The 23,538-nt window shown below is 40.9% G+C and overlaps 1 long non-coding RNA gene across 1 annotated transcript; it reads right to left on the bottom strand.

Annotated features, from left to right (window-relative positions):
- Nucleotides 1-930: 930 nt before the first annotated feature.
- On the bottom strand, nucleotides 931-23,446 carry LOC124176202. The gene is made up of 4 exons (XR_006869323.1): nucleotides 23,320-23,446; nucleotides 22,509-22,687; nucleotides 3,551-3,686; nucleotides 931-1,565 (listed from the first exon to the last, which is right to left on the bottom strand). It is a non-coding gene; the product is annotated as an uncharacterized LOC124176202 (long non-coding RNA).
- Nucleotides 23,447-23,538: the final 92 nt, after the last annotated feature.

The following is a 23,538-nucleotide window of genomic DNA, read 5'->3' as shown; positions in this document are numbered from 1 at the left end:
ATTATTATTATTATTATGTGGATACTCAATTATACAGATGTTCAGCAATTTTTCAAATCACGCGGGCTTAAAATTTTCACCAGTAATTATGAATTAGTCGTTTACGAAACTTGAGATTACTTATTGTAACAAATTTATGTATTTTTTGACAATATTACTCGGTGAAAGAATTGAAAATTTGATAATTTAGTCATTCAAATACCTTGTATAGAAAATTATCGAAATACGAACACGTGCAGGCAACAGGTATAAAAGTACGGATCAATGAGAACTATAAATATTGTAAATTTTCTAGAATACATAATGCGGCACCTTAAATCGGATCGGTTCGAAGAATTAAAGGTCACGGAACTCATACCAACTAGACTTTGGGCACTGATAATTTATACGCCTGTATGATGTACGTGATATTATATCTAATTTCACGATGTATACAATTAAAAGATGTACTTTTCGTAGGAAGAAGAAGGAAGCGCACGAGAGATGAACGGATGAATTAATGAATAAATAAATGAACAAGCTGTGTAAACGGAGGCGGGGAAAAAGAGAAATAGAAAGACACCGCGTTATATATCGCGCGCTAACGATTGTAATTAGTAAAACTAGTGGGCGTTAATTATTATTAAATTATTTACTGCAGGGATGTATGGACTACAGGCAGACTTCACGATTAGAGGAATTAGAGCGGGACTTATAAGGAATTAAGGTGTGCTCCACAGCCGCAAGCGCGCTCGTACATCGAACGCTTCGAGTGGTTAAGACCAAATATGGAAGTTTTATGGAAGTATTAACCGCGTGTCGAGCTATCGTCACTTTCATACTGTACACATGCCTGTGTACGCGACACGCGTGTACTGTGTGTATTAACGAACAAAAACGCGAACGTATCGGATACTTCGACACGTGAGACAAGTGCAATCCTATTTATTCAAACCTCCGCGCCAAAATCGTCACGAGCACCTTTCTTTGTTTCACTTTTCACGAACACGCAGTACCGACCATGCGTACAGAAATGGGTTGCCCCGGTTTGAAATCCGTTTCACACCAACCGAGGCAAAAAAAGAAAAAAACATATTAATTGGGATAGCGATAGGAAATAAGAATTAATATTTAATCACAAACAATCAAAATGACTTTTGAAAAATCTAACATTGAATGACAAATGACTGTTCATTTTCGGAGAATGTTCCCATATTCATGTATTTTTTTTTCTCATTTCGTAACTGACTTCATTCCATATTTCATTAGTCTAATATCCATACGTATATAATGTATGTAATATATTCTACACAGTTCGCTCTGACTGTATGAAATTCAAAGCCTCTTCTTCGTTGCGCAGATGCACTGTATGGCCATATATACATTATATAGCTAACTTTCATGTTTATAATTATTATGTAAAGTTTTATCGTAAGTGGGACAGAAACGGTTCACAGAAATAGTTATACCCACATAGCGTTGATGTACCTATTAGCATTTTCTTGGCTGTCACATTATGCCATATAGGTGCCTGTCGTTCGCTACTGCCTCCTTCTAGAGTTATGCTAAACTCGATTCCCAAATACCTACACATAATAAAAATAATAATAGTAATAATAATAAGTGTCGCAAGATAAAGTAATGAATTTGGAAAAAAACAAGTTAGGTATAAGTGTCCAACTCTCGTGGATTTTTACTTTGCATGAATGAAAAAAGAAACAGTGCTGTTCTGGACAAGATTTAGGAATAGAAGAATGAATAAAAAAAAAAATTGTGTATATCTTACGATAAATAAAATAAAATTGTAACATACATAGAGAAAAATATGTTTGACGTAGGATTGAAAATAAAGAAAGAGTATAAAAAATGTGGAATAAGAGGACGCGCGTGCAGTGATTCTTTGACTATAACAATAAATGTAAAATTCACAAATCTTAATTATAATTACAGATAGAAATTCTTAGCTATCTTCATGCAGCAGGCAGCCAAATTTTGTTTGTAGAAGGAGAAGTGAAAGAGGAATAAAATTTGAAACTCTAGAGAAAAAAAAACGATTCCCTAAGGAGGAATGATTGCCCCGTTCGTGTTAAGGAGTCATTGACTCCGTGCTGGTTGAATTTAATTGACTTCATTGCCTGCGAGAGATCCTGACGGTTCGTACCGTGCGAATCAAGGCCAACGTTGTAGGTAGGTATAATGTACATATACATGTAACTACCGTAAGCGGCCTCGTTGCGCTCCTTCCGATGCATCGAATCAGCTCTTTCGAATTTCCCGCCGGCGGGTATTCAAAAGTTCTGAGAGAACGGTTCCCGGCTTTTAGCAAGCTGGCAGCCAAGAATTAAAATTTTTATCGCCAAGTAAGGCATCTTTCCGGCTCTTTTCATTGTGTGTTCGCATCCGCGAAGTCGAAATGGTTTCCAAGTTGATTTTATGTGACTAATAGTCGTAGCCTATAGATTGACCGACTGATTTCAGGGAATGGACACGCGTTAGTCATCTGCGGTTCTTGTCAATTTCAAATTAACGCTAGTTCCCCCCCCCCCCCCCCCCCCCTCTCTCCACCCCTCCAAACGACAAAGTAAATCATTTTCAGACGGTATCAGTGCACAGACACTCATTATCGTATCACACTGTAATAACGTAATTACCGGGTAGATTGTTAATTGTATATCAGCGATCAAGTCGGAGTAAATTTCACTGATTACAGAAGTGACTCGCCGAGCAATTTACAAATATCGAGAAAAAAATATTACGTCACCTTTAGGAACAACTTGATAAAAATTGTACAGGTCACAAGGTCGAACTTTATCGGCTGGAATAACCCAGTAATCAATGATCTGGTGATGTATAAATATGCAGATAATGATACAAATACGCTAAAGTGGTCGGTTTTTACTTAAAACTTCGTGAATAACAGTTCAATCATGACGTAAACCGTCGTGACCGTCGATTCGCTCTGGCTTAATTCGATCCCTTGACTATGAAAATGGTGTTAAAACATTCTCACCATTGTATAGCTATAAAAGTGTCACGGTGTGACAGTTGAAATAAAGGAAAAAAAAAAAAAAACACGAAACTGTGTAAAACTTAATACCTGCAGGATATTTTATCTGCTGGCAGATAATCTTTCCTCCATGTATCAACAACTAGATCAAAAATGCAGGATTGCAGCTTTCGCGAAATAATAACCTAGCCTAACATTTGGAAACGAATGCATCATCAAACAATATGGCGGCGAGAGCTGGACTATCAGTAGATGACTTCAGCTAAATTACGCGATTATAAAAGTAAGGAAAACGTTGTGCAAGCTGTGAGGCCTCAGTTTTTTCACGTGGAATTAATATACAGCAAAAAATACAACGAAAGATGTATTTTAAAATTAAATATGGCCCGGTCAAATCAATGCATTATTTTTCCACCAGATGTCACACCGTCACATTTTCACTCCCATAATAGATTGCGGTAAATGCAGAACCGATCTGTGCAGGATACGCGATGCAGGCAGGAGCGGATGATTCCATGGGAAAAAAGAAAACACGGCCTGCGGCTGTAATAGATAGACACGTACCGAATTTCAATGGGGGTGCGTGAACTCGGCATGGGATGAATCATCGTCGTATAACCACCCCCGGCTTGGGCGTGGTGCAGGAGACGTCTCGCCCCATCGATCCTCTCTCTTTCCCCACACCAGGAACTCCCGGAGACTAAAATACACGGACACAGACTGCAGACACGGATGTATAATATTCAATTCGATTCCCGCGGCTAGCTGATCGCTGTTCTATCGTTTTATGATCAATGGGGCCCGAATTAATATGTAAATGCATATTTTTTATTTAAATCATTTTCATTTCCTATTAGGTTTTCGTACATAAAGTATGATGTTTGGTGCCAGAAAATTCAGCTTCTATTGTCCATGTTTTAGTCTTTTTTAAGTCTATATGCATACTATGTACATGTTTCGTAATTTTTAATACCAACGGTTTATCCGGGCCATAATGATCAAATATTTGATCGATGATTTAACCTTAGTCTCCGATCCCTGGATGTATGAGACAATCAGGGATGGTAAAGCTGATTTGGTCTATCTTCGATAAAATTATTACATTCGCGTTAACATCATATCTCCGAAGATAAAATCGAATTCATTTCAACGTTTAGCGAAAAGAAGCAATATACTAATCCCTTAATTATGCATAATTTTCAGTTTATCGATTATTTTGGTACAATTGTATTCAAATTCCGAGTTGTACGTAAATTCAACCTTGTGGAGTAGAAAACAAAACGTGCATCCCTGTTCGTTTTTATTAAATTTCATGTACAGATATAATTGATAAAGACTGCATGTTCGATTAGATTTTCAATTTGATGCCTACAACCCAGGACCGTTTAATCATCGCGTTACGTGGGATGACTCGGAGGTTCTCTTCCGTGTCTTTAATCGCGGTCGCATCCTTGATAATTGGTAGTCTACGTATATACCTAACTATACACAGAATGAAGTTGCGGGATTTATCGTCGTCAAACCGCGAGCGAATAATTCGAGCTAGTTTAAAACTAGACTCGCTCTACGAACATTATATTATTCATTTATACCGCGGGGATGTGATTAACGGTAGTTTTCGTTCCTTCTAATTATCCTAATTAACACGGATCGTCGGGTTGGCGATGGACCTTTTTCGCGATAGTGCGACGGGCCATACCCTGGTTATTACAATCAGTCCCAGTTCACTGCGTGAAACGTGAAATTTACGACAGGTACGACGATGTACACTCGGGGACAATGAATCTGAGACGGCTTATTTTTTACACTACACAGTTATGTTGGCAACACTGAGAAATCTACAGCGCCATAGTCGGCCGAGCGATAAACAAACTCAATTTCAATAAACATGACATAATCCATGACCGTCGAATCGTAGTTTCTCAGTGTTGCCAAGATAACTGTCTGGTATAAAAAATAAGCCCCAAGTGTACATGCAACGTAATTCGGTTCACATGACACGTAGGTAGGTTACGTTATGTATAAGCTTGAGATGTGTATCAAGATTGACCGTCGATCAATCTGTGACAGTCTGCCAGAGAGAAAATCAGCACGAGCATGAAAGTTGAAGACGTTCCTAATCCAATTTGCGTTTTGAACTGTACGTGAAACGTCGAAAAGTGCATAAAAATGGGAAATTTTAAATATTTCCATGACACGTGACCTAAGTCTGGATGCGGTGTAATTGAAATTTATACCCAATCACTGTTTTCGTAATATGACCGACGGCGATCGGCGAACACGAGGATTAGGAATGTATGCTCATTAGAGTGTTTCAAAAAAACCGACTATTTTTTTTTTTTTTTTCGAAGAACATTGAAAAATTTTTCGAGTGTCCCTCAGAAATGACCTCGGTAAATTATGAGCTCTTAATATTGATATTTAGAGGTGACGATTCTCAATTTTCTATTTCCCATTTAAATAACATGAGAAAATTTTTTTTTTAAATTTCGAATTTTATTGCTCGAAAACGAATCAGTGTGAAGGTATAGACAAAACATATTCTTATAGGAAATTTTACGTTCTACAAAAAAGGTCTGAGTAAAGATTTGCGTAAGGTAAGTCGTTTCGGAGTTATCAGGCCTCAAACATCGAACCGTTTGGAATAATGATGTTATTAATTTATAAATGCTACAAAACTGACTCATATCACTTAAATGCACAATATTATTGATTTCAAAATTAAAACTATAGACTTCCAATGAAATTTTAATTAATATATTTCATTAATCAACGATATGAGTCAGTTTTGTAGCATTTATAAATAATAACATCATTATTTTAAACGGTTCGATGTTTGAGGCCTGATAACTCCGAAACGACTTACCTTACGCAAATCTTTACTCAGATCTTTTTTGTAGAGCGTAAAATTTCCTACAAGAATATGTTTTGTTTATATCTTCTCACTGATTCGTTTTCGAGCAATAAAATTCTAAATTTTTAAAAAAATTTTTCCCATGTTATTTAAATGGGAAATAGAAAATTGAGAATCGCCACCTCTAAATATCAATATTAAGAGCTCATAATTTACCGAGGTCATTTCTGAGGGACACTCGGAAGATTTTTCAATGTTCTTCGAAAAAAAAAATAGTCGGTTTTTTTGAAACACTCTAATGCACATGTGGTACGAATGCGAAATTACGGTTCAGAGGTAAACCGCAACTCGGTTGTAGGCACAGGTATCATAAATGCCGCATCATGCACGATGACGGGACAATGTATAAGCAAATAGATGCGGAGTGAAGCACACCTTCAATCTTCGTCAAGCTCTTTATAATAGCTACACACAGGCTGCCTTGTCTTACATAAATTCCAAACCATGCGACACTGTAATCATCCACTTTTGAAATTTAATCTAATCGAGGGAAGATCTCGAGTAATTGAGTAACGCGTGTCACATATTCAACGCCAATCATCGACGTGTAGGTAGGTATACGCTGCACTTAAGAATATAGTCGAAAAAGTGTAATCTGAACGGTGCTTTTCAATCGACTGTTTTAATTTTCATTTTTCGTCAAGTTTTCTGTACTTCTTCACTTCCGTCGTCTTAAAAACTGTTTTGTATGCTCGATCGATCGCTTAGCTACTTCCGGTTTAGAAATATTACAATACCACGAACTCGGTGAAGCCCAAAGAAAGATATAAAAATGCACACGTGGTCAGAGAGAACGGAGGAGAGGTAAATCAGTCTTGGCAAAAGAATATGAAATATAATAATAATAATAATAATAATAATAATAATAATAACAACAACAACAACAACAACAACAACGACGGGTGGAAAACCCTCAGCCCACAGAGATAACTGACGGTGAGTACCGGGAAAGTGTCGAGTATTAGACGAATGAGAACCATACCATGTTCCATCCGCTGTTTCGTTTAACAGAAGGAAGTTTATGGCGCATGTGGAACATATATACACGCAATGCGGAAACCAGAGCTATGAACGTTATACCCAACGGTTTATCGCTGATGTCTTGACTTCCATACATTTATAGATGTATAAACGATACTCTAGATTGGTGTGCGTCTTGAGGACGTTCTTATCGTTCTTATCATGATTTGAGACGGATTGTACAATATACGCACGAGTATCTAGTAATAATTTTTATTTTTTTTTATTTTTAGCAATTGCGTAACTTCGGCTTTTTTTCTCTCTTTCCTCGTTCCTTGTTGTCAAAACGATCGATTCGATTGATCCCGGTTTATCATCAAGGCGATAATTTTATTGCAAGTACTTTTAAGGCGTGCTATCGATAGACTTCTTGTGTTATTGTTGTTTCCGATCATGCTGTACGAATCATCCGGAATGAACGCGATCGTTTTTTTACCATGTGATTTCTAACCACGTTCCCCAAAAAATCCCCATATGCATGTAACGTGGTGTTATAGCCTTAGCATGTGCGTCTACCGGATCTCTCTTTCTGTATAGAGGATCCCACGCACATGGATGACCGAACAACCGTAAAACATGAAGAATAATGAGGATGCCGAGAAACATCACACGAAAAATTATACCTCTGATATTCTACTGCGAGAGGTTCGTTTTTGCATTCGTTAGTCGAGGTAATATCGACGATTCTATATTATGTCCTCATAAAAGAATTTGAAGGATATTATTTTTGAGACTGAACGTTCCAAGTTTCTTACAAAAAAAAGTATATTGTTACAGGCTCCGTTATGCAGACACGCCGTAAATGAGTTTTTACACTGTATAAACGCCGAAAACGAAAGGGAGGGCTGATGTATTGCTAGTTTCGAATTAGGGACGACAGTTCATGGGGTGCGGACGTATACGTAATGCGGATATACCATCAGCTGACAATTCTCCCTCCCCAATTACTATAATACCGTGAGTCATAGGCGCATATATACCTATATATACCTATAGAAGGAATCTATAGAAATACGGAAAATCGATTCTTAAATCAGGCGACCATCTATAGCTCAATGCGAATTTTGCGAAGCAGCGATGCGAATGCACATCTCGAGCGCTCTGCAGGGACGTCCACGCCAAACTACGTAGACCCTAAACGCTCTGGAAAAAAAACGAAACCCATTAAAGTATTAGGAAATGCGAGCGAATGTAAATTTGGTTTGCAGATGTTACGAAAGAGTCGGCAGCTAAATTCCCATTATTTCAAAACTCGTTCCGACGACAAGAGGTGGATCGATCAGTTCGTACGGCACTGTCGACAACCCCAGAAACAGTTTTGTTTGCTCCATTCTGTGTACTGTGAACAATGGCGCACTTCCCATAGCAATGATCCGCATTCTACGCGTCCTCTATATGTGAAATTCATACCGATCGTGTACATCGAACATGAACTTGGTTAACATGCCTCGGTGAAAAACCGTTCCCTCTATATCGGTGTGAGAAGTGCAGGGTCGATCTGTACTCCGACTCCTCGATATGAAACCATGATATTCATGAGAAGCGCCGTTATTTTCTCTTACCTCCAAATCAGAGAAACAATGCAAATTGCCAGGTCGTTAAACGAATGTTGAAGCATAGCGCAAGTCTCGAGAAGAGATTGTTAGATCGTGCATGAATGGGAACGAAAGGTATTGTTTACTCGAATATTTGCGAATCCAAAAAACTTTTGTTTATTGAATTTCTACATACTCCGGTGAAAGTTCTCCGCCCGCAGTACCCTGGTGAAAATGATTTCTGCGATTTTGTACGATTTTTTCGGAAAATTCGAATATTTCGTATAAATGTTTACAATATATTGTAAATTTTCATAGAATTTTTATTTTTTCACTAAAAAATCTACAAGACACTACAATTTCTAACCAAAATTAACAATTCTTTAGGAAAAATTAAAGTTCCGTAAGAAATCGTTACAATAGGTAGGAAATTTTCACCATGGTATCCATGAATGAAGGCTGTATAAGGAGATTGTGCGTGGATGCGTGCCGGCACTACTTCCACTACCACCGCGTTATAATTATACGACTTCTGATGTCGGTGGCGAGACGCGAGGCCGTCAGGTATGTTAGTATGTACAACCGGAAACGGCGTGTATACATAGGAACTCGTACAGGCATCGCGCTTTTTCTCCTCGCGATTGTCATTATTTTCTTTGGCCCCCTTAGGCCACCACCTCCGTCGCGACGCGGGCAGGTTATAAGAAGCGCGTTCGTGGACCGTCGAGGGACTCGTAGATGCTTGCAGCCTACTACCAGGATCGGGTATTCGTATAACGGGGCGACAGGTGGTGAGCAGGAAAACCAGACAAACGAGGCTTGACCGAGAAGAGAAGCCGCGAAGCGACGAGACCCGGCAGGTTCCTGAATCGCCAGCTTTATATTCGCGATCGCTGTTCTGCAGCTCAAGTGCCTCTGTGCTCCTTGTTCCTGCCCGAGATCAACGCACTCTTCATAATCCTCGACCGGCTAAAGCCCGTTTCACGCGGTAAAAACGACGCGGCATGCCCACGGTTTGCCCCAGTTCCACAATCAACGTGACTAAGTTAAGTGTACCAGTTATTGAGACGTTTAGACCCAATTGTTGCCCCTATTATTTTCCAAAATTACAAATTGACGCCACGAATTGCTACGGAGGGTTAGACACTGCTAATTTATTTGTTTAAACACTTTAGAACTAAGGATCGAACAGATACAACCGTAAAAAGTCAATAATTGGGACAGGGTCAATATGTGGTACACTTACGTTACCGTACGCGAGCGTCGATATTGGGTCAGACTTCGACCCGAGATCCTTTTACTTTGAGCAATGATCGGATAAGGTGTGTAATGAAGATATCATGCGATGTCGATGTGGTGCACCCGGCATAAAGATGTCGGAAGATATCAGGCACCAGGTATGCTCGTCAGGTTTGTAAATCGCGATTTCGAGCAGTGAATTACGCCGTCTAAAGAAACTCGCGAAATATACGTTATATGGTTTACTTGGAATTGTCGAAATCGCAAACGAGTTTCGGTCGTGTATAAGCGTTGGCAGCGACTGGAAGACCGGACTTGACCTTAAAATATCCGTGCAGATGATTTATACCCAGAGCGAGAGAACGTCGATACCTGATAATGTCACCGTCGTTTATAGACACTGAAATACGCTGACTTGGGATATCGGAGTACAGGCTTGTATCTGCAGGGGTATTGATTCCCGTTTAGGAGTCTCAAGATCGAGACTCGAGAGTCTGGAGTCTGAAGAAATCAATACCGCGGTTGCAAATCCTGAGCTTCCGTTCATCGTATTCTGTAGATTTCCCGTCGCGCGTCGTTCGGTCTACCAAACAAGCAACGTTCATATGTGACAAGGTCGAGGGTCTTCTTCATGTTATTCATTTCCCGGGAGAAATTTCAGGAGCTTGCAAATAATTTGAGCATAATTAATTATGGAGATTCAGATCTTACAGTGTTGTAATTAATTGTACACCGCGTGCGGTAATGCAGACTTCGTGATGATCTGTTCCCTACTTGGAAGCGGACACGATTCGGTATATAATACAGTACATACTGCAGACGGCTGCAAGCGGTGTTCCCATACAATATCTGAGGAACTGTCTTATAGCCTCACAAGTCGGCGAAACTCCGAAGCCACAAGCCAAGGTGAAGGTGCCGCCTGACCTCCAAACGAACTTGAACTTGAAAGATGTGAAATGCTCACACATTCCCAGTTTGGGCTGATATTGTAAGCGGTATATAACGTTGAATTGAAAGTAGATATTATGTGCTTGTTCTATTCTCAACACCGGACACATTGTCTCTTGCTGTATGACAATGAGCTATCTGACAATCTGAGCTGTGTGTCTTCATCTGCATAGTGCGTGTCGAGTTTCTCGAAGCTCACCTACATATATTCACCATTTTCTCCCGAATCAGCTATTTCGTGTCTACTATGTTGTTTTTTTGTTTCTTGAATTCCTCTTCACAGCTCAACTCTCAAACACCTGATTGTGAGTCGCTAGTATATTTTAGCCTCTCTCCTCATTTATTTTAGTGAAGAATTCCTAATTCGTACCGGATACGCGATTGTAAATAGAGACAAGGTACGCTTCGATAATAGAAGTTAATATCCGGTTGGTCAAAATCAATTTGATGAAGCGGCGTGCGACGTTACCGGACCAGTTCTATAAATATCCGTGAACCCGAATAACGGTTTTCATACTAAATTTAGTAAACAAATCGATTAGAAAAAACAAAAACACCAAAAAATAGTGGAGAGTAAAAAAGAATATAAAATTCAGTTTTAAAATTGGCATGTACGTGATGTAAACCGGAAAAACGACTTTGATATTAGAACAAAAAATAAATTTACTGGAGCTCATGCGTCGTGCGCGGTTTTTGCGGGATTTCTCCATCCATCCCGTGTTACAAAAGATTGTGGGGCCTTATCGCGGTTCGGCTCGGATATCAAGCCGTCATAATCTCCAGCATTCTCCTCTTTGCGGCGCTTCAAATGAAACGGGAAGACGTCCGCATTCAACGATGACTGTTGGCAATAACGAGTTACCATTTAGGGAAGACCAAACGCCTGATGTCTATAAGTATAATATTCAGCGAGAATAGATCCTCATTAAACACTTCCGAACGACCAAATTTGAAACGACCTTTACCGCCCAGTTCTCACCAAATTGGTAAAACCATTGTCACTTTCAACGAGCTCTCTTTTTGGCGCCGTACACTCCAAAGAATGCCTCTCAATTATCATATACCACACGTCTTATCGACCCGTACCGGATCCATAATTCCCGGCCAACGGTTGCGCGGACATCCGGCCTGCAAATACCGAGCTTAAATTTTCAAATTCCCCGACTGTTCCGGGGTTCTTGAAATACCCGAATGAGTCAATAGCTGATCACAGCCGTAGATTGTGCGGAAGGATACTCAGTTGTAATAATTGTTGTATCCAGACCGAGCGTGTCTCTATGTAAAACTGATAATTAACAGCGCAATCGCTCTTCGATAAGCTGCACAGATCGTGGCGTGTTTCTCACACATCAACGTATCTGCAACTCGCGTTGTTCGCATTGATATGCACAAACAAGAACAGCCACAAGCATAGAGTGTGCGATGTTTACAGAGACTTGCGGTTCGCGGTGTCCCTGATACGTCTGCAACGCTTGCGGAGCACCGGGGCTGCAGAGCGCTCGGTAACCTTCTCATTGTCAACCCTGTAGCGTGTATTTTTAAATACCGGATCCTCGAAGAACCGCCGACATCCTGCGCAGCCCTTTTTATTCTTCTTTTATTTTAGCGTCGACCCTGCGTTCAACGGACAGCCAGTGGTGAACGGTGTCGAGTTCTGAAGTCTGATGCTGAGAGAATTTTGCACTTACTATAGTATACCGCGTTTCTAGTGCAGAGAGGATATTATCGATCAGCGGTGGGCACTAAGCTAAATATAATCGATGCATCGATTAATCGAGTCGAGAAAAATAATTGATTAATTGGTCGATTGTTTCGTATTTCTTTTAAACGGTGCATATGAATCGAAAATTTCGTGAACTTCAGTATGTAGTCTTTCATTCAAAATATTTCTCAATATCAGGTGAAAACATTCGTATAGCTTTCACTTGTTATACCAAATAGATACTTGGTGAGTCAAACGATGATAAAACTTTAATCGCATAAATTGATATTGCATTGCATCGTTCATGGGAGTAAAAACCGATTGTAAAATTTAGAAAAAAACTTTAATCGAAATTGTAGAATCACACGCCGAAGCCTGACTAACGCCGAGTACAACGAATAAAGAAATTTGAAAAAAAATTCGCATCAATTTTTTGCTTCGTTCTGTGGTTTCTTGGTTATATGCCATTGGTATCTGTGTTCAAGTCACACGATGATAATTATAGCAACATATCCTATCGCGTATATGGAATAACGGATCCGTTCGATTTCTCGTTATTTGATCATCTCTTGGCCAACTCGACTCTCGGGTTATATCCTATATATAGACGAGGATATTATATTTAAGTAGTTTTACCTATTGGAAAGGCCACTTCTCTCCTAGCGGTACATTGTATGTATGTGTAGATATTGCAGCTGCCAATTATACGCACGGTTTACCTGCGCTATGTGTGTACTCACGATCAGCGACAAGGTTTTTACCTTCTATCACGTTATATCCAGATCATCATCGGTATTTTCTGCAATTGCATCTACAAGCATTAAAGTCTTGCCATAAATTTCCGCAATTCCCGTATAATTTAGTTTGCACATACAGGTATACTGTGACAGAAAAAAAAATAGGAGATTAGGAATATGAAAAGAAACCCTCTGAAACGTGCCGATGTCCGCAAACTGCGAATAAGTTAATTCATTAGAATTCTCTTTTTTCATATACAAAGGTATTGAGGTCACTGGGTAAAGTGCGGAATGTCACTTATGGTACTGTACATATATATTTACAGGAATAGAATGAACCAAATTGGACTGTGGATGATTTCGTTTTTATTTCTTCAATTTCGTTCGTTATTTATTTTCTTTAACTGCAGTTTATCGCCAGTTGGAAGCACTGCTGAGGCTAATTGACGCGAGATCGACAGACGCGTTACGTGCAGAGTATCATCTCTTGAGAATACCAAATTTCTGGGTCAAAATCTGCGTGAAATTTTTTGTGTATGGGTGATGTACATTGTGTGTTGTATGTAAGCTCTCGCACAGCAAGATTAACGGTATTGCATATCGTTCACGAATTCACGAATACGTACAATATAAAACACGGTACACACAGCCGCGAGTTTTAGTGCCTTTTTGGTCGCGCGTTACCCTCATCGGCGTGGTCCGCTTTTTAGAAACCTAATTAACGGTCGTTAGCTTTTCGGGAATTAACAGCGATTGTCTGTTCACGGATATTTTACTGCAACGCGCGAGTATTGGTATACAGGTACCTACAGCTCGAATCTTCCCCGGTAACCGTATGTATGACCGATACGTGTATAGATATACCTCGTACTCTTAGTCGGAGTTTACACGGTCTTTCACCTTTCTCTTCCTCATGCCCCTCTCCGGGTTTCGCCACTTCCTGCTGATTCGAAGTCTTCGATTTAACTTTATAAGTCTTACCCACTTAATGGTCCCCAGCTGATAGGGGGTAGTCTCACATCTCAATGATTTTTTTTTAAACACTTTTTTTCACAGTAAAATTTATTCAATAATTTAAAATTTCATGCACATAAAAGAGGAAGTTATAAAGTGAGAGGGGAATTTTTTTTGTCCGTTTCAGATGGTAAATCTCGCTGGTATGACCGCCTGAAGTTACCTCTATTTAAATCTGGCTGACACGATATCTCAACTTTCATACATCTGAGAAAAGAACAAAGTATTATTCTATAACTTCCTCTATTATGTACAAAAACTTTGAAATTGTTGAACAAATTTTACTATGAAAAATAAAAAATTATTAAAAAAAGTCATTGAGATGTGAGACTACGTTCTTCGCAAGGTCGTTTGGCATTAGTGCAGCCAAATAAGGAAGTAAAAAATATTACCTGTATTCATTTGTATCTACTTAAATATTAGAGTCAGACGTGACAATTGGGTCCTCGTAACGTGTAAACAAGCTTGCATAACCGTCTACCAATGCTTATAGGTTACGCCTTCGGGGATTCAGAATTTCCTCTTTATGTATACGTTATAAATATATCGATTATATAAGGTATACCGACAAGAGTACTCATCGCACCTCAAGGTCACACCTTTATAAGGATTTTTCATTGCCCCTGCTAAATGAGATTGGAGTGATCGTTATGTCATGGGAAGTTCTAGAACAATTCAAACATAAGCCACGCAATGATTTCTGCCTTTTTATATTTCTTTCCATTTTGTTGAAGAAGTATTTACCCCTTAATATTACAACCCATATCATATATATGCAGACCGGGAGATGAAGAAGTGGTTCCGTGAATTCGAGCCGTTAAATACTTTGCTGGCCTTTATTTTACATCTTCAATACTGCAACTGTCGTGTAAAAACTTGTAATCAATTGGGGAATTTATTCGAAGAAAGAAAAATCTCGTCGAACGTTTCTTGTTCGAGAGCAAGAATTCCTTTCCATAAACATGATTATAATAAATAAAATGGACCGGAAGCGTCGGATGCTGCAAGATTGCATTCATCTGGAATTTACCGCGTGTATCATATTATATATCACACACAGCGATAACTACACGCGTGAAATTAAAAGGCATTTATAAATACCGGGATGAGATACTCAATGAGCATTACATGTAATACACAATTCATTAAGGGAGGAAACGTACAAAACAATTGAACATAGGCGGTCGTAGAGAGAAGGACGAGGCGCCGCGACGACGTACGAGATGCGAATACGAATATGATACGACCATCCGGAGTATAAATCCTTGGAAGGAGAATCAACGGAATATAAACCGGCGATTTATTCATTCAAGAGAAACGATGCGTGATAGAGAGTCGAGTAATCGGACAATATTTTTAACAACGTTAGTCAAATATCAAGGCACAGAAAATTGTACAAACTTCTAACCTCGTATTCGGTAACATTGAGTAAGTATACAACAAAAAAAGAATCCAATGTGAAACGATTTTTTTCATCTGAATAAAACTCTCTTCTAAGGAAGGTATCCCAGGTCGATCTCCCCGATTTGATTCCTTTTGTAATACGTTACAGTAGACTAAAAACTAAGCGATACGTATTTTTTTTTTTAACTGCCATTAAACACTTTAAGACGGTGACTTCCGATAAGTTGGATTCCTGCCTTACCTACCGCACGCATCGACGTGAGCCACGAAATATGCGTGAATGTGAATGTAAACGTGCAAACGCGCGACTGACCGTGTATTATATACCAGTGCCGATTGTCAATTCCCTCGGTGTCTCGGCTACCACACCCTTCGTCGATCCCTCTCCTGCCGCTTCCCTCCCTCCAGCATCACGAAGCTTCCAGAACGGCGTGATCGTCTGGTCCCGGCCGTCCCGTCTCGTCTCCTCTGCTCCTTAGCTTCCTTTTGCTTCGGCTCAAGCGTGGCACCGTGGCCTCAGGATCCGTAATCCTGGCTGGGCAACAGACAGAACCGTCTCCATGCACCGTTGCATCTCGCCGAATCAGTATTCGCAGTGCATTCCTCACCCCGTCGCCGATATTCTCTTTCATTCAAACTCTCCCGCGCTTTTTGTCTACCAATTCGGGCCTCCTCCTCTCCTACTGGGCCTACCTTGCTTCATTCATTCGCGTTTTTTGGTACTTGAATCTGCGGGATCATTCACAAGTTGGATATTATGCAATATCGAATTCTCAGATCCTGCAGTGACCGTTGATTCGATCGTTGGTACGGTATGTTGGGAATTTTGTAACGGCTGATGTCATTGTTGAAAGCTGGACGATGGGGGGGAGTAATTTGTTTGAGAATTCGTAGAAATTACACGCGTTATTCTCTCCGTTCAATCCATCTTTGACTTCAAATTTTAAAGAAGAAGGGAAACTGGGAACGCCCGTTCTGTACACCGAAATACACGTTTATATCTTTTTTGTTGGTCCCCTAACTGGTCCGAGTTTTTGGACCCACATCTTGGGCCCAAGTCTGTGAATTAGATAGCAACTCGGCCTTCCGTTGGATGAATGTTTGTTGTGAAAGGTCCATTCCTCAGGCATTTATACGTATTGGACTCTGACGAGGGTCTCGTAATATTTTCACCCTGTGTGAAATGTTGGAACGTTGAGCCAACGAAGTTCTACGCTGTAGCTGAATGCGAATCTTTCTGAAGTAAAAAGTTACGACTAAAAGTTTGTAACACATCAAAGGACACGCAGCTTTCGTTGAGCTATTCGAACGGGCGAGATAAGTTCTTGTTAATCCGTTTCTGCGTGTAGCGATGAAAAGGACGGCTATTTAGGGTAATCCTTGCCATTAGCCCCACTGCTGACCATGTCCCGATTCCTTGACACACACTGCCTTGGCAACGCGTTTGCACCTTACCTGCCTGCTCTGATATACCTGTTCTGGGTCAGCTGTATGTGCAAGGTCAACCCTGAAGAACTTGGTACCAATTACTCACTCCAGCCAATGTCTCGTTCCGCGTACAACGATGTGACCTAGTACACTGTAAAAATTGACGGTGAAAAAATTAAGTCACGAACAAATCGAGCATTTCGCTATAAAGGAATTGTTCAATTATCACACATGTATATATGTTATATACCGGAGAAGTTTCGCTAAGCGGTAAAAAGCCGTCAGAGGATATACTGGTAAATTATTTTTATCAACAACAATTGAACATTCCGTAGAAAAGATATGTAACGCAAGTGCGGTGACAATAAATTCGTGCCGATTTCTGCCGGTCCCGTGGCAGCTGCAGGAAGATAACATTAATTGCCTCCGTACAAAAACGGCGAAGGCACTTGGCTTAATCTCACATCCGCCTGTCAAACTGCCGAAAGTACCTAACACCCTAATCGCCGTGTATAAAACAGCTATCAGGCACGTTTTACAAGCACATTGTCCGCCTGCGCAAAGTACGTACCTACATACCCGAGAGTATATTAAACCAGTTACGCGAAGTACAATTTCTCGAGATACCTAGATTACTTTCACTCGCTCCGCGATACCGGGTCTCGAGTTTAACGATAAACTACGGTTTTGTGCGACCGATAAAACCACCGTTTCCCGGTCATGCGTCGTGCGATGTCTGCGCTTCCCGTAAGGAAAATCCGATCTTGAGAAAAGCCGGATAAGGATCAAATCGGTACAATTTGAATAAATTGGTTATACCGAATTGAGAAAAGTTTTTTTTCTGACAAAAGTAGAAACTGTCAATCGGGTCTCACTGTCCAATTTAACCGATGCGAACAGTCGTTTGTAAGGTAATATTTCGGAATATTCAAACTTTGAAGAGAACCTTCCGGTGATGGTAAGAAAATTGGTAATCGATCTAATTTATCTAGAGCTTAAAAAAACTGTGGAACTTGTTTGTATGAAAAAAGTATATAGTAAACGAGTCCCTGACTATTCGAGAATTGCAGGATTCCATGACGCTTCCAGGTTTTCCAGAATTCCCTGACCAGTGGTCATCACCCTGAATTATAGAAAAAAATCGATCCAAAAAATACGAACACCTAACGAGGGTCCGATGTCCCGTAGTCGGAGGAACGCGAGATTAGCTCTGCAACGGCGGTTACTAACGCGGGCGGCGATGTTCAGGGTGGGAGAATACGTGTAGCTTCGGATTGCTCTTGGTAGTTTCCAAGCAACCGCTCGAACCGGGGGCTGCAGTGACCTCACTCAGTGACGGCAGCATTCCATCCTATACGGCATGTTCAACGTTTGAAGAATTCCAGTCGCGCTACTCGACTATAATCGCGGTGTAAATGCTCACCTATAATAATACGCATACAGCGGGAGCTGCTCTCCGCGCTCGTTTTGAATCATCGATGATTTCCGAATCGGCCGAGCGTCGTGATGACCTACCTGTGCCTGCAGTGCGTAAGCGATAACTACGATGCTGAGGTCACGCGTACGAGCGACTAAATATAGCGATTATCGTACTCTCGGATATTGTCACAAGGCGAATAATAATATTATTTTTCCGAACTTGGAAACCGATCGAATTATAATGACACGGATATTAACACCAATTTCGTCGTGCGTTCTTCGCCGGAATTCGACATCCAAAATTTCACCTGAACCACTTTACGTTATATGGGTATAAGTCACGCGAATTTGAAGCTTATAAACGCCTCATTTTTTCACGTCGATAAAAATTCGCAATTATGTATATGACGGGTCTATAAATCACCCAGCATCTTTGGCTTCTACGTACGTACCTACGCGATAATAATCGCTCGCTCTGATGCGTATCTGTACAGGAATTAACTATACAAAGTCCGTGCTGCTCTCACTCTCTCCCTCTCTCTATCTCTGAACGAGAAGACCAGCCAAGTTACTTGCGACCAGTTGCTCAGCTGCATCGACTCCGTTGTCTAGGCTTTTCCTGCTACTACCCGATGTTACGCTACGCCATACTCGTCGGGGTTTCATCGTTCCCGAGCTTTTAACTAGCTTTTTTCAATAATTCACCACTCATACTCCATACTTTCGTCATCTTACACCACTCGTCTACTCTCTACTTTTTCAACATCTTCCCGCATTATTGTACTCGTATGTATCAGTGGATTCAACTCACTTGTTGCCATTCACTCACTTACTTCTACCATTATTTTACCATTTATTTCTACGTACTTCTAAAATAGATCTGGGTAGCTACCTAAGAAAGTAATTTAATGTACAACTCGTTATAACTTATTTATCGTATTCCACCATTTGAATGCTCGTTATTTTTCTTGGTTTTTACATACTTGCCATTTGTAATACCACCAGTTTGCCTTTTGGCTTATTTCAACCATCTAATTCGATCTATTCTAATCTCTCTCTGTCTCCGTCTCGTTGTCTTTCTCTTCTTTTCCTTCGATTCTCTGCAGTATTTCGCTGTAGAATATAATTCCGTGTACTGAAATCCTGAGGCGAAGCCCGATATTCGATATAATAGAGACACGCGATGATCGGCGGTGCCGTCGGGCGTGAAACGGCGGCTCTACCTCGGCGCTGCACGACCGGCCACCAACACTGTAAAAATGATGATTCAACTAACCGGACGAAGTCAACGGCCACCGGCTCGGTTACATTGCATGGCATGGGTAGCGCGAGGAAAAGATTGACTCGCCAGGTTGCGAATAGTGTATGTAAATACATGAACTAGAGAGAAATCCAGAGAAAAACTGAATCGGAATTATCGAACGCGTTACGTAACGACCGGTCGAATCGCTGATGCGAGAGGCTTACAGCTCCTGATTATCCCGAGCGATCGCCTCGCCCAGCCAGGCCTAAAATTTATATTATGTCCATATAAAAGCGGGATAGCTCCAAATACGGGCTATCAGCGTGAGATAACTGTCCTCAATACCCATTGGCCTGCACCGACGTATCAACCTTGAGGCCCAAATAAGGCCCTGTCAAGGTCCCCGGCTGGACTTGCGCATCGTGTAGGTATAAGGCTGATCAACGCGTCAGCTTCGGCATAATAATTACCGGATTATTCAGTACTTGGCACGATCGGCGAAGTGCAAGTGCTCTGAAAGTTACCGATTAGTCATCGATATTATTAAACATAACTGTCTTAGCTCGGTGAAAGTAATCCCTCGAAATTTAGAGCCAGCTGCTACGAGCTAATTGCTCCATTTTTTTCTTTCAATTTTGCGTAGTTACAAGTCCAAGCCCCTTATTCCAACTTATCTTTCACTCGTGAAAAGAAGATTTTCCGTTTAAAGCTACCTTTTTTGGTCTAGATGGCGGTTATCACCGTTTTCACGACTTAAAAATAAGTCAGAATCAGGGGCTGCGCCGGGAATTTCCCAGCCTTTATTCTTTCGTTTTTCTTTCCTCCATGAGGGCTGTCTAGGCGCGGTCTTCGGCTTCGGGTTTTCGGAACGCGCAATGACGTGGCGGGCGATTCGGGTTGTCTACCCGTCTGTCTGCCTCCTTTCTGCCAGTATCCAGGAGCGTAGTTGGACCATTAGTCAACAAGGCGTACCTACCACCATTACATTGGTAGGTAGTGGTAGTCGCGACTCCGCATTGAAATCAATAGTGAGTCGGTATGTGCCCACGCCGAGATTCGGTCGCTCTAAGTTCAACGGACACGACTCCAACTGCTGGAAAATGCATTGTCCCCGACGCCAATGAAGATAGAAAAATATACCCAGATATACACGAACGTCAATAATGTGAGAACGAAAGTCCTCCGGCCAACTTAAGTTAAATTATTATACCAGCTGCAGTTATACTATACGTCGACGATGCGGAACTTTTTAATTGCCGAACGATTCTTCAATCGATTGGCAATCTGAGCACGTGGTGCAGGCATTGTAATTACAATCCTATATGTATATTACAGTCAACGAAAATTGATTAGTCAATATGTATATTAATGTTGATCCAGAAGTTTGAATTCTCCGAAGCGAATCGATTGACTCACTGTACCTAATCAGTTTTTGTTTATCGACGAAGGGATTCGTCATCGATTTCTCAGCAACTGCATTCCTACTCTCTAACAATAAGTTAAAACTTCGAATAATAATTCTCATGATAATTCTGATTGCAAATCGTACTTAATACTCATCGATTATAATTATCTTCCAAAAATTCTTCGAAATAGATAAGTCATGTTTTTAAAATTTATTTTCCGATCCCGATTGCAGTTGTACATTGAAACGTATCTGTAAACCAGAAATGAATAATCCATATAAAAAAAATGAAGTACATAAATAAAGAGACCAGTTACTGCTCCTTTTATGGTATTAAATCAGTCATGCAAAAGTATATCGTCCGACAAAGCATCGCACGATTTTCCGAGGTTGATAACGATCGTCCGCGAAGAAATAAAACTCAGAAGTCTGCTCTCTGAAGTTTTCCTCGCCACGTGGCCACCCGCCGCCGTCTGCCACTATACGCAACGCACCGCATGCGTATCGATTTAGAGATACGGGGGGCTGCATTCGCATTCACATGCAGGCAGAGGTGCAGGACCAACACACGGAGATACGGTAACCCCACAAGCACGCGACAAGGAGGCTGACAGGACGCCCGTGTGACTGCAGCAGAGCCGCTATGATCGACCCTACGAGACGTGACGTTGTAGTATCCTACTGCAGTGCCCTATGGCCGTGGCGTAGGCGCCCTTGAATCTATATTTAGCTTGGCCACCTCGAGAAAGAGGTATAGCAAGAGAGTCAGAGTGAGAGAGAGAGAGAGAGAAGAGCGATGCGCGTTCTAGACGGCGAGTAATTAACTGGGTGAACACTCTTTTAGCCTTCTCGCAGATATTTTTGAGAAAATAGTCGTCACGGTGCGACGGCGTATCTACCGTCGACTGTTTTTTCGAGTAATATTATACGTAGGATAATGTATTACACTGTCAGACATACCAGCTGCAGCAGTTCGAATAGTCACTACGGTGTACGGTTATCGATCGATAACACCGTTGAATGCTTTTCGCAAACCGCAGCGATTAAACGCACTGCATACTCGCGGAAAGCTTTTGTATAAATTAATAACTACGCGGCAACCGATTGTTTAAGTTATCGTTGTTATACTTTCTGCATGCGGGGATAATAGAGTTATGCACTGCACGGTAAAAAGAGAGGAACGTATTCAGCTCCACGTTTAATGCTTTCGTATTCGTTTTTCCTCGATAATATTATGTTGTTTTTGTTTTTTTTTAAAGTTTGTTTTGTTATCTTTTTTTTTTCTTTTTTGAACCGTCGCTGCAAATTATGCTTATATCGCGTAAATGAGTTTGTGCATACTTGTAGAGATAACAAACAACATGCGTGTATAACGATCGTACGATGATGCCTCGTTTCAAACTTCTTGTCCGGTTGGTAGAATCCCCCCCTTTACCCACGTACGCATATTTCAAGTATTATGATTCGCAATGCATTCTTTGTTCGAAACGAAAATTATTACTACTTTCGCATACCTTGTAAAATGCAACGCATTACGTATATTTTACGCATTGTACGCAACGACGAATAGATATTTCCTTCATTGTCTCGAGCACATACATATTACAGGTGGTGTTGTCGGGTGTCGGCGTCCGTTGGGGAGAACTTTCGAGAAAAGAAACCTCTCAAAGGGAGCTGTCGTGCGTCCCAATAACTATAAATAAAAAATCGAGTTTATAATCCATTCTAGCACGTGTTACACATATTTTTCGTCTAATATTCGGTCAGGCGGTTTGAGAAAGATTATTCGAACGCGCGACCGTTACTCGGTTCGAGGCTTGCTGAGATAGCCGTTCGAATGCTGCTGATACACCAATATTTGACGCGCATGTGTGTATCGCACGTACGTGTAAAACGTATGATACACATGAAGCGAGTCGAAAAGTGCGAACGGAATTTGCAACAAACAAGTATAAGAAAACGGTGTTGAAAATTTCGTACCAAATGGATGATTATCATGTAGCACCGCATATCCCCGCGCGTATTTAACGTTCCGACACGAAAAGCCGGGGAATGAGAAAAATACAGATCGGGCAAACAGGTATCATTCGAATGCAAATTGTCTCGTTCGCTCTCAAAGCTTCGCGGGCAATTGAGAGTCTGTCGATAAATTGATTTCTGAATAAGGAAGGGAACGAGACAAAAAACAAAAAATCTCGAAAAGAAAAAACGAAATTATCGGACAATGTAACATCGAATATCGGGCATGTTACGTCAGGAGAGACCCAGGTTACAAGGTCGCTTCAATCCTCGTACATACATACGTATTTAAAGCATGACACTTACACACGCTCAATAACATTTCGTCAACCGTTAGTCAGACCGCAGGCCGAACTATACCGATCTATAGGTATGCTGTGCGTTGTATGGTATACGCTAGGCTACGGTTCGAGTATCGTACACTTTAAACCGACATTTGGAGAACCTAGCCGTCAGTCGGCGCGCGGACCAATCGGACGGCTCCATTCGTTTTATGCCCATATATGGCAAGGGCTGTTGATCAGG

This window comes from Neodiprion fabricii, chromosome 2, assembly GCF_021155785.1.
Source record: "Neodiprion fabricii isolate iyNeoFabr1 chromosome 2, iyNeoFabr1.1, whole genome shotgun sequence".
NCBI classification, from domain to species: Eukaryota; Metazoa; Arthropoda; class Insecta; order Hymenoptera; family Diprionidae; genus Neodiprion; species Neodiprion fabricii.
The sequence above is the reverse complement of the archived record's forward strand: the minus strand, read 5'-3'. Positions and strand labels throughout refer to the sequence as shown.